The sequence below is a fragment of the Mustela nivalis genome, assembly GCF_964662115.1.
Source record: "Mustela nivalis genome assembly, chromosome: 6".
Taxonomy (NCBI): domain Eukaryota; kingdom Metazoa; phylum Chordata; class Mammalia; order Carnivora; family Mustelidae; genus Mustela; species Mustela nivalis.
Window position 1 is genome coordinate 6,824,062 of NC_139025.1, and position 16,483 is coordinate 6,840,544.

Sequence of the window (16,483 nt, forward strand, 5' to 3'; positions counted from 1 at the left end):
TATCTTTTATGCCTCAGTGGAAACTTTGGGGTTTCTATGTAGCATCAAAGCCAAGTCCATTTTCATATTCTATAGAGAGAAGGAGATTTGCAGACAATGGGATAGAACTTTCTGTCCTCTTAGCACCCGGTGCCGGGGTTGGTTTCCTCACAGGTGACCTTTCTCTTGTCCTCCAGCGGGGGACGGCAGCATCCCCTCAGCTCAGCTGAAGTCCCAAGGCCTTACATATGTCATCTGGTCAGCAGAATGAAGTGAGGCAAATGGGCCTTATTCTTTCTGGTCATTCCCCCTCTGATGGTGATTTTACTTATTTGAGCAGTCCTGGCATTCACATTTCAGCCCACCTGATTTCTCAAAGGTAGAACTTCACAGGCAGAACCCACAAAGAACACACACAGTCAAAGCCTGGGCCATGGGAAGAGTCTTTGAAGTCAGGTTGGCTCACGGTTCAGTCCCAGGCACCTCCTCTGAGCCACGTTGCTCCTCCTTTCTCCCCCTAGAGATGGTATTGGATTTTGAAGTGTTGCTCTAGACGTGTGTGTGTGTGTGTGTGTGTGTGTGTGTGTGTGTGTTGTAGGGGGGTGGTTTGAGTGTCTCAGTCCATTCAGGCTTCTGTAACAAATACCACAGACTGGCTGATGTATAAGCGATAAACCTTTGTTTTTCCCAGCAGCTGGGGACAGAAGTCTGAGGTCAGGGTCCCTGCATGGTTAGATGAGGTTCTGGGATGCAGACTTCTCATGATACCCTCACAGGGTAAAAGGGCCTTGTAGCTTTGTGGGTACAAACTTAACACACTGTAGCAAGAGGGTTGCTGATGTGTCCCACATGTAACAAAGTTCCTTTCTAGGATCTGAACATTTCTAAATTTGGAAACATATCTTCTCAGAGGTGTCTGATCAGTAACTTTGAATCCATAGTAAGCTGTTTACAGCAACTTGCTAGGCAAACATGATGTCCATTTATTTTAATTTGCACTTCACTGTTTATCAGTGAGATTAAATATATATGTCTTTAACATCACTGGTATTCATGACTTTTGTTCATTCTGATAGAGTTTTTAGCTATCTACAGAATTTCTCTCAGGGTCATTTTTTCCTTCTCCAAAGGCACGTGAAGGATAAACCCTCAACTTCCTTGCTTTTTTGGAAACCCCTTTTCCTCACTTCATCAATGAGCAGTTTCTTGGCAGGACTAGATTCTTGGGTCACTGACTGTTTTTCTCAGTTTATGGAGAATGCTCTCACATGTTCTGTTATTTGGGAATGCGGAGGAAAGTTCTGGTGCCAAATCATTGTTTCCTTAGTGAGGATGCTACTAAATTTTTTGGTTTGTTTTCATCTTTTAGATTAGAGAAGAAATCACAAAGGCATTGGGCTCTTTAACTTTGTCTAGTACTTACAATACAAAAACTCAACACAAAGAGAGATATTCATCTTAGGAAAAATGTTTTTCTCTTAGTCCTCAAGTCAGTGCTGGCCTTCTGTCTGACCTGGGCTGTCTGGGATTCCTGTCGCGCAGATACTGGTTCACCACGACAGTTTTCTTGGCTTCTATCATCTGGCTCATCATATTTGTCTATGGATCCTTTTTCTGGGCGATGGGGGGATGTCCCCCAGCTAAGACTCTATTTCACTGATGTGGTTTTCTGTTCTATCAGTTCTGTTCTTCCCTTTCTCTATCACTTCTCTTGTGTTTACCTACGTGAATATTTCCTTTTGGGGGCACCTGGCATTTGAGCATGACCATATATTTGCTCAAAAAACTTGACCACTCTTTTTTTTTTTTTTAATTATTTATTTTTGAGAGAGAGAAAGTGAGAGAAGGTAGGGGCAGAGGCAGAGGGAGAGGGAGAGAGAAAATCTCAAGTAGACTCCCTGCTGAGCACAGAGCCTGACGTGGGGCTCGATCCCAGGGCCCTGAGATCATGATGTGAGTTGAAATCATGGTTTGGGTGCTTAACACACTGAGCCACTTAGGCACCCCCAAACGTTATTTCTTGATCCGCCCTCTTCCCAGCTGCAAGGTGTGCAGAGTTGGATGGGAATTGGAGTGGATACCCTTTGAGGCCATTTTAGTACCATTAGTCTGGAAAGTATCCTTGAATTAGCTGCGAAAATGGAATACTTGTCCATACTTGTCTCCACTTCCTTCACTCTCCTCAGGTGGAGGCACTACCGGTCATGATATTATTTAGTGCTTTGGCCTAGAAAAAATTCCTGTAGGAGAATGTTAGGCTGCACCTTGTATCAGAGTAGCCTTGCTCCAGAATGTCCTTGGAATCGGGAGTCTGCTGTGGCCCACTGAGCCCCTGGAGCCAATCCTTTCTCTCTGTGCCTCAGTCTTCTCACCAACAATACTCTAAAGCTCCACCCCTTCCATGGGACCCAACGGTGTGTTGGAGGACAACTCCTTCAGTCAGTGAAATGATAATCAGTTCTTAATGAGTATGTTTACTTTCTTTCCTTGGGCTCTTCAGAACTGTAAAGAATATAAGAAAAACATATGCCCCGAGACCTGTATTGGACTGGCCCTTGAAAGTAAACAGTATGGAATCTTCTCGTGCCTCGTAGCCATATCCACCTGCTGGAATCCACAAGGATCGCCCAGTTCCTGAGAGCCTCGTAGGAGCTGGACTTCTCATCTGTGTTCCGTGTGAATTTCTCAACGAGGACAGTTGGCTGAATGTACAGGATTTGTCCTCTCTGAGGGGGTCACAACTAGGGGAAGCCAGGTTCCATTGCAAATGGGTTCAGCAGGGCAAATCTCAAGAAAATGCTCAACCCACAGTGGCCTGAGGTTTGTGTTTATGGTGAAACCTGAAGTCATCCAAGAAATTGCCTGGATTTGCTTGGCTTGAAGTACACTCTGGGTTAGAGATTCTAGCTCTGAGGGACAACCCTGGAATTCCTGACGCTTTCTGCATCCGGGCCCGGGAGGGCATTGTGTCTTCTGAACGTCTCAGGAGGCAGCCAGAGCAGGGTCTAGCTCTGCCTCTATCTGTGCAACTGCCCACAAATAATTAACTGTCGGGGCCTCAGCCTTGTCAACTATAAGGATACTAATGGGATAAAATCAAATTAGACCACAGACAAACAATGTCTGCCATCCCTGTTCTATTCACTAATGAAATGGGGGCCAGGTATGGGTCCAGACCAGGGCTTCTTTATCTCAACACCCCTGATGTTTTAGTGGGCCAAGTATTTGTTGGAGACGAGAAGCTGTTCTGTGCAGCATTTAGCAGTGTTTCTGCCTTTGCCAGTAGATGCCAGGGGCACCCCTGAGGGGTTCCGCAAAATGTCCCGACACGAGCCAAATGTGTCTTGGGGATCAAAATCATCCCCAGGTTGAGACCCACTGCTCAGAAACAAGTAAGGCGCCCCTCTCGACCTTGGCCCCAAGTGGTCAGTGTGGGGATACTTTTTGTATAAGTGAAAAAGATATAGTGGAGAGATCTATACCTTATTTAAAATATTCATGTTCTGGGGTGCCTGGGTGGCTCAGCCGGTTAAGCGGCCGACTCTTGATCTCAGCTCAGGTCATGATCTCGTGGTCCTGGGATCAAGCTCTGCACTGGGTTCCATACTCACTGGGGAATCTACTTGGGAGTCTCCCTTTCTTTCTCCTTCTGCCCTCCACCCTGTCCTCTCAAATAAAAAAGTAAATCTTAAAAAAATAAAATATTTGTCTTCCCTGGAGATGGAGGTCGCATATTTAAAGTGAGGCTATTCGCTGACTACCGGAGGTGTACTTGACCTGAGTGTCTGCTCTCTGTCCCGAGGTCTCCTGCAGTGGCCATCCCCTGTCCAGCTCTCCTTTGCACACATGCTCACGTTTCTAAGGGCTTCCTGGGAAGTGGACTTTCTCCTTTAGCTCTGGTGTGACTTCACCTTGAAAAGGCCAGAGACTCAGCGTCTGTTCCTTCTGCACCCGGAGCCACCACATTTCCTGACACGGGGCTGTGGTTGGGAGGCGCGCTGTACAGAGCCAGCGGGAGGTGGTCGGCAGGGGTGGAGGAAGCCCAGGGACCCTGGAGACAGTCTGGCCCATGGCCTGACCTCCAAAGGTGCCCCAGTCCTTGGAGTGTCTGCCTCTTTCCATGGATCTCGTGCCCCGGGGGGGATCCTCTACCATTGTCCTTGGGAATTGTGGCACTAGGATGTTTCCAAGGTGAATTTTCAACACCTCAGGTGTCTGAAGAGACCTGTGACTGTGGAGACATGGTTCCAGCCAGCTGCTCACTGGGACTGTGGCAACAAGCAAGCAGGCTGACCAGACTCTCTTCCTCCCATCCGGCAGGTGGGAGGTTTGGAGAGGAGAAGGGATTTTCCAAGGTCATACAGGATACCTTCCTTTCTATGGCAATGAGCTCTCCATCACTGAAAGTGTTCAACACTAGGGACCCCTGGGCCTGGTGCAGGGGAGCGAGCTGGGCCACGCTGCCGAGATCCGATGTGCTGGTTGAAAGCTGGGCGCTGTTCTCACTCCCGAGACCACACTCGTCTTCTGAGGCCACCCAACGGGTTCCCGGCTCTTTCCAATTTTTCCTTCCTCCTTGGAACCTCGTCTTCATTCTCTCTCTGAAGTGAACTTGCTCTATAAGTTCTAACAAGAAATGTTATGATCTAACTTCTTGTGGCTTCAGGAGATACAAATCTGTGGTAACACTTCAAATTAAGTGTTGTGAATGAGTAATTACTTTCTGAATGTAAGGAGTCCAATTGAATGGGAATCATTATTGTGCGTTAATTAAAATCACACTGATTATTAAAACTGTATCTTGGTGTTTTAATAACTCTGTAAGGGACATGTAGATAATACTCAGAGATATACACCAGTGTAGATTCTTGCTAAACCCCAATAAATATTGGTATAAATTCAAACATGTATTTATTGCTTCGTGGAACTTAGATAGAATTTATGCCCCAGATGGGTCGGGTGTTGCAATGAGGTCTGTGCCTCTTTGGAACCTGAACGCAGGGATCTTTTGATCTTTATGAAGTCTGAGTTTGGGGCAAACATCTTCTGAGCGCAGAGTGGCTGGGAAACCCAAGGAGAAGGTTTTAGGTGGTTATGACATGCTCCTGTCGAATTCCTCTGGGCTGTTCCAAGGACCAGCGTGGAATCCGAACTTGGAGTCCTCTTTGAACCTGATTATTGTTAGATCAGAGGCCTGCGTGCTCTGAGTTGATAGGAATCTCAAGTCACTTGCTCACTCAGCCTGGATGCTTATCGGAACCGCTTGGGGAGTTTGGAAACATTCACATTTCCCGCGGCTCCCCGAGGTGCTGGGTGAGGAGGCGGCTGGGGGCCCGGTCGAGGCCCTCCGCTGTCTGTCTGCCCACAGGGGCCTGCGGACGTGTCAGGGACATTCTTACCTCTGCCCTTTTACTCGTCTACCTCCCCTATGGTCTCCCTCTTCACCATTCGAGGGGTCTGCAGAAGTGTCTCTCAGGGGTTAGCATTGCATTAGGGACCCTCACACGTCCCTGTCCTTCCTCGGGTACCAGCTCATGTCCCCGGGAGTATGGGGTCGACCTTGCTTTCCTGCTTCCAGACAAGGGGAGGCTTCTGGCTTCCCCAGAAGCTGAGGTCACACCTGGATTTCTCGGGGGGGCTAGGAACTTATTTCTCTAGGGAGGTGGTGCCCCAGGAGGTGGATGGAGAAATGGCACCAGCCACCCGAGAGAGGCAGGACATTTTAGATGGCCTATTTGACAAGGCCTTTTTAACACGGTTGTTTTGCTACAGGATGTGTATTGGTTAGGCCCTGGAAGGAAAGAGGACACCCTCAAACTGGGTCATTGGAGGGGATTTAACCGATGTAGCATCTTGCAAAGGGGTGAACAGGGCAGAGGGAAAGTCAAAGGCAAAGCACAGCACCCAGCTGTGTGCCGAGGCAGGAGGGGAGGAGGAGATCTGAGCGTGGGGGAGGGGAGGGGTGCAGTGAATCCCAGGGAGGGATCTGGGGGGCCAGGGGCCTGTCCTTCACCGCAGATCAGCCTCCCTCACTCACGGGAGCAGCCTGAGGTGGATTGGGAGGGGCAGGTGGAAGGCGAGCCACAGCGACACAGTGTGACTCTCTGAGACTGACGACGGGACCGGCTCTTACTTGTACCAAGTGCTCCTAAGTGGGCGCCTGGGTGGCTCAGCCAGTTAAGGGGCTGCCTTCAGCTCAGGTCATGATCTCAGGGTCTTGGGTTCAAATCCCGCATCAGGCTCCCTCTCCCTCTGTCTGCCACTCCCCCTGCCTGTGGTCTCTCTCTCTCTCCCTATGTGTCAAATAAATAAATATAAGCCTTAAAAAAATAAAAAGTGCTCATAAGTGACCAAGGGGCAGTTCCTAGAGGGCATAACCTTTGAGATGGCCCTCTTCAGCTGGAAACACTGCCAAGTAAATCCGGTCTTCATGCCTTGGGGATTTTTCTGAATTAATTGCTCTCTACTGGGGGTGGCACGTGACCTCAGCTTGCCCAAACCGTGATATGGGAACCGATGTAGAAAGGTAATGTCACATGTCCGAGAGACATGCAAGTTGTCCTGACCCCTGGGTTCTTCATCTGCAAAATAGAGATGGCAATGCCCAGGTCACCTGTGGTTACATCAGATGGTGTCAGGCGAGGAGCATCTGGAGTGTGCTCGGCATGTTGCTAGGTTACTAAACTCCAGGCAGGTGAAAGCTGCCCATTACCACTGTTATCACAAGTTCATTGCCAAACCCAGTGTCATGCAATTCTTGGTTAAGGCATATATTGAGCGAGCGTCTATTAAGTGTCAAACATGCTGTAAATTGCTGTAGGGACATGTAAAAATATACACACATATATGGACCTGGGGAAGCAGAAGCTTATGCTCTAGTAGGGGACAGGGACAGTAGGGAGAAGAGCCAACTGAGATGGATAGCACATGTCTACTTTCTCAACACACTCTGTGTCTTGGGTATTGGCCCGGATCTACTTTGGAGTCTTGGGAATGTAAATAAGAAAAAAACCAATTTTCTAACATGCTTTATGGGGCTCCTCATGTGGTGGGACTGCCCCAGGCTGCTTAGAGTCAGCTAGACTGAACTCTTCGGCAACTTTTCCTAACCTTGGTTGCACTTTCCCTTTTTAATGGCTCCACAGACTCCTACACATCCTTCAAAACCCCACTCAGGTGTTACTTCCTCTAAATATTGTTTCCCAACCTGTGTGTCCCTCCTGGGCTGGCTCAGTAGCTTCTCTAGTTTCATGCTGTGTGGAAAAGGGGGGTTGCTTCACTTCTCATTCATCATCAGCTACTGGAGGACACCAGTCTTATTCACCTCTGTGTCTGCAGCAGTTCCAGCCCAGGACATGGCACAGAATAGAGGCTGGCTTTGTTAAATGAACAGATGGACATAAAGAGAAAGAGACCACACTCCTTGCCCGAAGGAGCAAGTGTGGGTGCAGGGCCATTGGCCTATGACAGAGCACAGTGTCCAACACAATGGGGCAGGAGTAGGTGGTGATACACGGAGGGGGAGGGGGGCCCAGAGAAATCTGCTCTTTCCTCCGGGGATCCCAAAGCCTTTCTGTGAGCAAGCGGCCTTTGACATGGGGTTTGATGTTTCATTCTTAAAACCACGTTCTCCATCTTGCAGGGGTCAGTGGGGGGCGGGGTGAAGGGAGGTGACTAATCTGAGGAGGGTTGCATCTCTGCTAAGAGACAAACACACATTTTCCAAGGAGAAGAGAGGGTCTCCATCCCTCCGGGGCCTGACTTACTGCAATTCACTGCCGACTCAGCTGAGATTTTGCACTTTCAGAAAAGCTGGGGCAGGAAAGGCTGGGATGGGGGAGCATGGGTAGGGCCAAAGGTAAATGAAAGGAGGCAACAGGGCCAGGTCTGCTGGGGACAGGGGGGAGTGGGGACTCCGGGTAACACACAAGGATGGAGCGTCAGGACCGTGAGGACTCCGTTGGCACAGAAGCCGCTGCTTTTCCAGTAGTTCAAGAGCAACCTCAAGGAGCATCTCCAGTGGGTGAAGCTTTGTGCTCTAGGCTGCGGGGAAGCAGGTGGACAAGTCACGCTCCCGACCCCTGGGAGATCATCCCTGGGAGATCACAAGTGAAAGAGACGGACAAGATGGGGATGGTCAATGCATTAAAGCCATCTAGAATCTCTGAGTGTTGACTCTGCAGAGAGGGTCTGCCAGGCGGGTAGCAATTCATGCACGTGGAAACATGAAGCAGCTCTGTGTGCCTAACACCAGAGTTCAAGTGCTGTCCCCATGGAGTCTCCATTCCAGTGACAGAGCCAGCCATTTATCGGAGCACGTGAGAGCTGGGGATGCCGGTGATTGTGAGGTCTTTTCTGTTAGTGAAAGCCACAGGCAAAGCTTTGAAGGTAAGAAGACAAAATTGAGTGGGAATAGCCGTAGAGGAGAGCACAGCACGTGCCAAGGGCCTGTGGCTGGAGAGACTGAAGGAGGGCTTCGTGGCTGGTGCAGAGTTTGTGGGGGCCAGACTGGTGTGAGACGGGCTGAGGAAATTATCCAGCCACCAGTCCTCCCAGGCCAAATGTGCTCTCACCACCTGTCCACTCTCTCTCCCCACCTGACACTTATGAAAGGCTGAGACCAGGCTTGTTGTGACTGCCAGAGGCTGGGCGATATCATGGGAAGGCATCGGTGACTCAGGAGAGAAAGTGAGAAAGAAGCTAGAACAGCAGGAAAAGCCCTATGCTTCGATGCCAAAAAGATGGGGATCAGGCTTGCTGGATTTCAGGTTTTGGGGCCAACGTAGAGATTCTGTGTTCCTCAAAAGCTGTGGGGAAGGGATTCTGGCATGTCTTCCCTGGGGGAGGGTGACGTGACCAGATAGGCGTTCTGCCAAATGACGTGTCTTCTGCGTGGACTGGAGGGGCACCAGCTGTCAGCCTGGTGGGCTGTAGTCCTCGCCTGGAAGGCTGTGGCTGGACTGAGCGGGAGCAAGTCTGGGTCAAGGTGGAAGTTCCAGTTTAAACGTTGCACCTAAATTAAAAAAAAAAAAAAAATCATTTGAGAGAGAGAAAGAGAGAGAGAGGCTGAGACCTCCAGGAGCTGGGGCGGGTGGGGGAGGAGAGGGGAGGGGGACAGGCAGGCTCCCTTCTGAGTGCAGGGCCTCACCTGGGGCTCGATGGATCCTGTGACCCCAAGATCATGACCCCAGACGAAATCAGGAGTCAGCTGCTCGATGACCGAGCCACCCAGGTGGCCCACGGTCCCAAATTTGTTTCCAGATGTAGCTGGAGGAGTAAAGATGTAGCTACTCTCTGTCTCCTGCTGTCAACCGCATGGTGGCCTACCCAGGGCTTGGGAGCTACGCACAGGCCGGGGGGTTGCCCTCCGGGACTGCCTCGGCCAGTGAGGCCGGGGGCACAGGGCAGTGGAGGTGGAAGGTGCCTTGCACTCCCAGAGCCCTGAGCCACCCTGAAGAACTGGGGTGGAATCCTGCCCGAGACGCCGCCTGGGCCTTACGTGGGCACAGAAGGCAAGGAAGGGCTCGCCGCACAGCAACAGCAGACGGGGAAGCGTGGCGACCTGTGAGAACACGGCGTCTGCGGAAGGCGGGCAGGCGTTGTTAGGAAGGGAAATGTGAGCAGGAGGTGGGGGCGTGGGGAGGCCCGGGCCCAGCGGGAAAGCCTGCGGTCTGGCAGCCAGGAAGGCAGGTACTGGGGCAGGACGAGGCCTAGGCCTGCTCCAGGCAGAGGGGCGCTTCCCACAGGGGGCCCTTTGACCTCACAACAAGTGGCCTGTAGCAAGATACAGGGGACTCTCTGCCCGGCTCCGGGGCCAGAACTCGCGCAGTGACTCCAAGTGCACTGGAGGGAGTAGCCAGGTCCCAGCAGTCGCTGGGACGGCGGCTTGCTGAGGACTCCCCTGACACGCCACAGGGCTGGTCTCCGGGGCCGGCGTCCGGGCTCCGAAGCCTGCCTTTGCGGGTCCTGGTGCAGGAATGCAGGCGGCACAGGGTCGGGGTCGCCTGGATTGGGTTCACGGGAGCAGTTGTGCTTGGGTGTTTGGAGCCAAGACGGACAAACAGACAGACCCTCCTGCAAGAGCCGAGTGTTGGGGGCTCCCTTCCTCCACTGGAAACTTCTCTGTGGGGGGAAGACCCCTTCTTTGGGAGGGGCAAGGCTGGCTCTAGCGGCCCTAAATACCACAGAGCTTTAGATGTGCGCTCCGCGCTCTCCGCCTGTGTTCAGTAGTCAATACTAAAACCACAACAGACTGTTTTTTCCCTTTCTCTCTTCCTCTCTCCTTCCTTCCTTCCTTTTTTATAACACTAAACGTTCCTGAAGGCTGAAAACTAAATAGCTTCTTTCTAGACTTTTGGGTTCTTCCTATTTATTCCAGGCGTCCTTGCTTCTCTGGTGTCCTGAGCACACATGCAGAAGGCCCACTGGCTGGGGGGCGGTGCTGGAAACCTGCTGTTTACAAACGGCCAAGTTAGGAGACAAAGCTCCGTGGGAATGACAGGGTACTCGTGGGCAGGGTTGAGGGTCAGGTGTGGACTCACACACAGTCTTGGCCTTTGACCTTCCTGGCTTCACCTTGCTGTGTACCCTCAGTTTTGAGTCACGTAACCACTCTGACCCTCAGTCTCCTCCTCTGGAAACTGCTAAGTGCCCATTTGCCGGGGTAGCGGTGAAGATCCAGTGTGCTGGTGTACAGAGTGTCGTGTGTCCCCATAGTAGATGCTCAGTGAACACGACTTCCCAGCTCTCAGAAAAGTTGGCTTAGGAATCCACTTTAATTAAAATGTTTTTGTTGTGTTAAGAATGGGCCAAAAGTCACAAAATTATTTCGAGATTGTTTTCATGGAGTTCAGAAATCCAGGAGACTATTTCATCAACAGTCTGTTTGCTTCCGCACAGCCCCACCAATGCAAATAAAGCAATTTAAGTTTTCAAATTTATTTGATGCATTTACTCACTCCTTTACCTCTTGCAACCAAGGAGTGAACGGCGACTCTGTGTGAGGGCCGGTGTAGGGCGGGGGCTTGGAGCTGCCAGAGGGGCAAACTCAGGTGCCCGGGTCCCTGCGGTTGACTAACAGTCATCTGGGGCAAGTCACCACCACCCTGCAGCCCCCAGGCAGGCCATTTGCATAATCAGGATCATATTTCCCTTGCGGGAATGTGGGTGGGCATTAAAGATCCCGCATGTAAGATGCTAAGGTGCCTGACGCACGGAAAGAACAGGAGCAGCCACTGCTACTGAGATGTGGTTCTCGTCCTTGAGTGACTGACGGTGTGTTTTGGTGACAAGACAAGAGCTGACACAGACCAGAAGAACAGTGCATCTCCCCTCCTGCACCCAGGCACGAGAGATGGGAAGTGGGCCCCGGGGGCTCCTCCCAGGAAGCTGACCCAAGGACGCTTCTTTGGGTGGCCCTATGGGTGGTCCATTTGAAAAACACAACGAAGAACCAAACAGATCTCTAATGTGCTTTTGAAGCTGTTGCCGGGAGAGGCGGCAGCGCGGAGCCGGAGCCCAGGGGCAGGTTCCCGGGAGCCTGGCTGTCTGGGTGCCGGGCTTGGACGAGTGGGAGCAGCTGCAGGGAAGAGCAGAACTTGTTCCTCCAGAGTGTGTTTATCCTGCTTTTCTGACCTCAGAGCTCAACCATCCTAATGATTTTTAATGACTCTAATGTGCCTTGCGTCTCGACGGGACCCACTGGCCACGCTACCCAGTGCCTCTTTCCCTTGCGCATTGCCCAGTAGAAGGGGGTCAGATACCAGCTGGGATTACACGATTGGGCTTTGAGTCAAAAAAGCTTTGACCCGGGACTCTGAGAGCTCAGGGGATGTCTCCAGCCAAATCCCTCCCTAAAGCCGGGTGGAAAGAGATGCCAGGCAGTTGGTACCAGCTCGGAAGTCAGGAAGACACGGCGCACGTTCCAAGTGCATCCCTGCCAGCTGCGGTCTCAGGAGAGTGACTCTGCCTCTCTGGTCTCTGCTTCCTCCTAGGAGAAGTGAGAATGCCAGGAGCTCTCTGGGTGCTACCAGGATTCCGCACGGTCTCCGGGCCCGGATTTGGCCACTAGCAAATTGGATGATTGCTCAGGCGTCTCCTCATTTTGCAACGCTGTGATTCTCTTGCCGGCCAGCAACTTCCTGCCAACCTGCACTCCCATCCGCCTGAAAATACCTGTCTTGGACAATGTGCACTTGGCCAAGCAATTTCCTAAGAAGGGCTGTGACGGCCCGGGATTGCCGCCCGCCCGAGGCCTCGCAGGGCCTGGCCGAGTTCCACGGAGTAGCCCGGAAGGTCACTGGCCCCCTGCCCCTCCATGACGGCTGCCTCCAGACACGCGAAACCCAGGCATACGGAAGCCCCTGAGCCCCCTTACCGCACGAGGAACAGCTGTGTGGGGAAGGCAGATTTCTGGAAAGTGAGGCTCCTCCGTCAGTCAAAGGTGCAGACCACCTGCGTTTCCTTTGGGTCTCAGCTTTGCTTCACCCAGACCCACCCGCTTTTGTGTGCAGTGGCCTCCCTGCCAGCTCGTCGCCTGGCGCCCCAGCCAGAATACGGTAGCAGCTCCGTGACCCAGACCCTCCCTGGGGAAGGCCTTGTATCTTTCTGACTGGCTGTGTGGGTGGGAGTCCCTCCCCTGGGACATTCTGTTCTCCTCCTTCCCATTCTGCAGATGAACACCCTGAGGCAGGGGAAAGTTGCCGCCACCTGCCAGAGGCCTCCCAGCTGGGGAGCACAGAGCAGCTCTGTCCTGGGGATCAAGGCAAAGCCCTCACTGTGGTCGCGGTCTTCCGCTCTCCCACCCTCCTTCCTTCCTTCCTTCCTTCCTTCCTTCCTTCCTTCCTTCCTTCCTTCCTTCCTCTCTTTTCTCTCTTTTCTCTATTTCTCTCTTTCTTTCAATTTATTTATTTTGAGAGAAAGAGTGAATGCCCACCAGGGATGGGGGGAGGAGGGGCAGAGAGACTCTTAAACAGACTCCGCACTGAATGCAGACCTGGATGTGGGGCTCAATCTCATGACCTTGAGATCACGACCCGAGACGAAGCCAAGCGTCCAAGCTGAACCCGTGGCACCACCCAGGTGCCCCTGTTATTCTTAATTCTTAAAAATCTTATTGTCTGCTAGATGCGATGCTTGAGGGTCTGAATTTGAAAGTGTCTCTTACTCGAGGACAGTGGTTTTCAACTGGAGGTGATTTTGTCCCGCTTAGGAACCTTTGGCAATGTCCAGAGACTTTCTTAGTTGTCACACTTGGGGAAGGGGTGGGCTCTGGCATCCAGTAGAGAGGTAGGGGGCAGTTGAATTCCCTGCAGCGCAGAGGATGTCCCCCCACCCCGGCCCAAGAATGATCTGGTTCAAACTGGCAGCATTGCCGAGGCCAAGAAACCCCGATATGAAGGATGCATTGATGTCCTTTTTTTTTTGCAACCAGACCACAAGGTATCCAGAGGGTCTCAAAAGTAGTACATAACACACACACACACACACACACACACACACACGTGCGCGCACACACCACATTTTTATTGTAAAATAAAATATTGTTATTTTGGAGGTTGAAGGAAAGGCTGATGGGTGTACGAGTCAAGGCTGGTGTCACCGACCATGGCCTGGTTGCTTGCCTGAGGCCCATCTCCTCCCAGGCCTGGGCCGCCTTGACTCCTGCCCCAGGGATGCTCATGGCGCCAGCTCCCAGCTCTGGGCAGGCACAGGGAAGCATCCCACATCTCTAGCCTTGACCTCCATCTGAGGCCATTGCCCCACATTTCCACTCTTGGTGAGAATGTGGCACCTGCGGTTCCCCCCTGCAGCGCACAGCAGGTGCCCCCACCCCAAGCTCGGCGTCTGCCTTCCCACCCAGCTGCTCCTTTTCAGGCCTGAGACCTGGCCTCGGCCAGTGCCTGGTGGTCTGCCCGCCGCCCCACAGCGGGCCTGTTGGGTTCCCACCCACAATCTCTTTTTCATCCCTGTGTTCCTTCTACAACCAATGATGTCTGGGCCCTTTTCTTCTCTTACCAGGGTAATCCTAAACCCTCCTGCTCTCCAGGTCCCTCCTGGATCAAATCTTTGGCTCACACCACCACGAAATGTTTCTTTGTAAAGCCTGTTTTCACTAGTACACTTCTCTGGCCAAAATCCTTCATGGCTGCCCTGGCTGACAAGGTAATGCCAGCTTCTTACCTTGGGATTCACATCTCTGCATGATTGGGGTGTCTACTTTCTACCAAGGGGTAAAAGCCTCCTACTTCAGCTGCTCCCCTCAGCCATGCAGGCAAACACGCGGCTGCCTGTGCTGCCCATGTTCCCAATCTCCCTCCTCCATTCGTCCTTTCTGCTGCCCCCCCATCCTGAAAGACCCCTACTCCTGCATCTATACCTACGAGTCCCCTCTGAAACAGACTGTGCTCAAATGCTACCCACTTCCCAAAAAAGAAGGGGTGGACATCATTTCCTTTGGGCACTGCCATGCTTTGTCTAGCCTTTGACACGTGCTCACTCTCTGCTGTGAATTAAGGCTATTTATGATAAAATCAGCAATAACGGTGGTAGTTCCTGTGTTTTTAAACGCATGCCTTTTGGATCTGCACAACCAGCTGGGTTGGGTGGTTAGGCAGCGGTGGCTCCATTGTATAAAGAAGGGAATGAAGGTTCAGAGACCTTCATGGACTTGCTCAATGGTGAGAGCCCGAGGTGGTGTCTTGTGGTCGTGAAAGTGCCACCTGGGGATGCGAGTGCCTAATGCCGGGGGCACATCCATCAGAACACCATGCTATGGATATAGGACATGCAGCTGTCCATCCATCCGTTTGTCCATCCATCTGTTCATCCGTCGTCCATCCATCTGTCCATCCATCCATCCATTGTCTGTCCATCCATCCATCCGTCCATCTGTCCACCCATCCATCTATCTGTCCATCCATCCGTCCGTCCATCCATCCATCCATCCATCCATCCATTTGTCTGTCCATCCATCCATCCATCCATCCATCCGTCCATCCATCCATCCATCTGTCCATCCATCTGTCCATTCGTCCATCCATTTGTCTGTCCATCCATCCATCCATTTGTCCATCTGTCCATCCATCCATCCATCCATGTATCCATCCACTTGTCCTCCATCTACCAATCCATCCATCCCTTCATCTGTCCTTCCTTCCTTCCTTCCTTCCTTCTATCTGTCCATCCATCCATCCATCCATCCATCTGTCCATCCATCCGTCCATCCATTTGTCTGCCCATCCATCTGTCCATCCATCTGTCCATTTGTCCATCCATCCATCCATCTGTCCATCTGTCCATCCATCCATCCATGTATCCATCCACTTGTCCTCCATCTACCAATCCATCCATCCCTTCATCTGTCCTTCCTTCCTTCCTTCTGTCTGTCCATCCATCCATCCATCCATCCATCCATCCATCCATCTCTCCATCCACCCACCCATAGATTCACTTATTTGTGAGGGAATGTACAAATCAGAGAAGTGAATGAATGGATTTATCTAAGATGTACTGAGTATTTTTTTAGGCATACATAGGTGCTCAGTAAAAGATTTCTTGTTGTCTTTTTTTGAGAGCGGGAAATGAATACATTTTTACCTCTGGCCTATTAAATCAGGAAATAAGTAACTTAAAAAAAAAAAAAACTTTTGAATTTTAGAACCATAACGTGGTTATAGTTCTAAAGTGAAAGGGATGTGAGTGATCGCTCTTACCCAGGGTCCTTGATCACAGGAGAGAGCCAAGGGCCCAGCACAGTGAAGGGGCTCATCGGCTCACCCACCTGCCTTCAGGCTCACAGAATGGTGATTGCCTTTACAGAGGAGCTGTTTTTCATTGTGTCTGTGGGACTGATGTACAAATCCAGGCTCTGGGAACGTGTGTGACTAGCAAGCCATGGCTTTGGAGGTAGAGATGGAAAGAGAAGCATCAGAATGCTGACAGGGAGCTTTCAGTTCCCGTAGCCTGAGGGAGCTATCCTGGCTCCATTTCGCAGGTGGAAATGTGAAGTTCCCAGAGGAGAAGTGACCCACCCAGCATGCAACCCTGCACGCGGGCTTGGGACTGGACACAGTGGTACCTCCCAGCAGTGAGGCATCCTAGTACGTCAGAGCCCGGGTTTGAGCACCACTCCCCTCTCTGTGTGGTCTGGGAGGATCTAGTGAGTTTTTCCCATTGGGGCCGAGCACGGCGTCAGCACACATACATGCCCATTGTTAGTCAGTGGTAGTATTACTGTTATTACTGGGGCGTCCTTTGGGCCCAGACCCAGGGGTGCCCTCACTCCTCAGGTGAACTTGGGAAATCCCTTAAGGTCTCCAATCCCTCATTCCCCAGATGCTGCTGCTCAGCCAGCACAGATGTTATGTTTATTTGTGTTTCTCTGTAGAGGTCAATAAATTAAAAAAACAGGAAGGGGGGGTTGATATTGGAGAAAGGGGTAGGGACCTGGGGGACCTTGGAGTCAGCTGTTAGGAATTCTGGCTGTTGGCACTTTTCCCCGGGC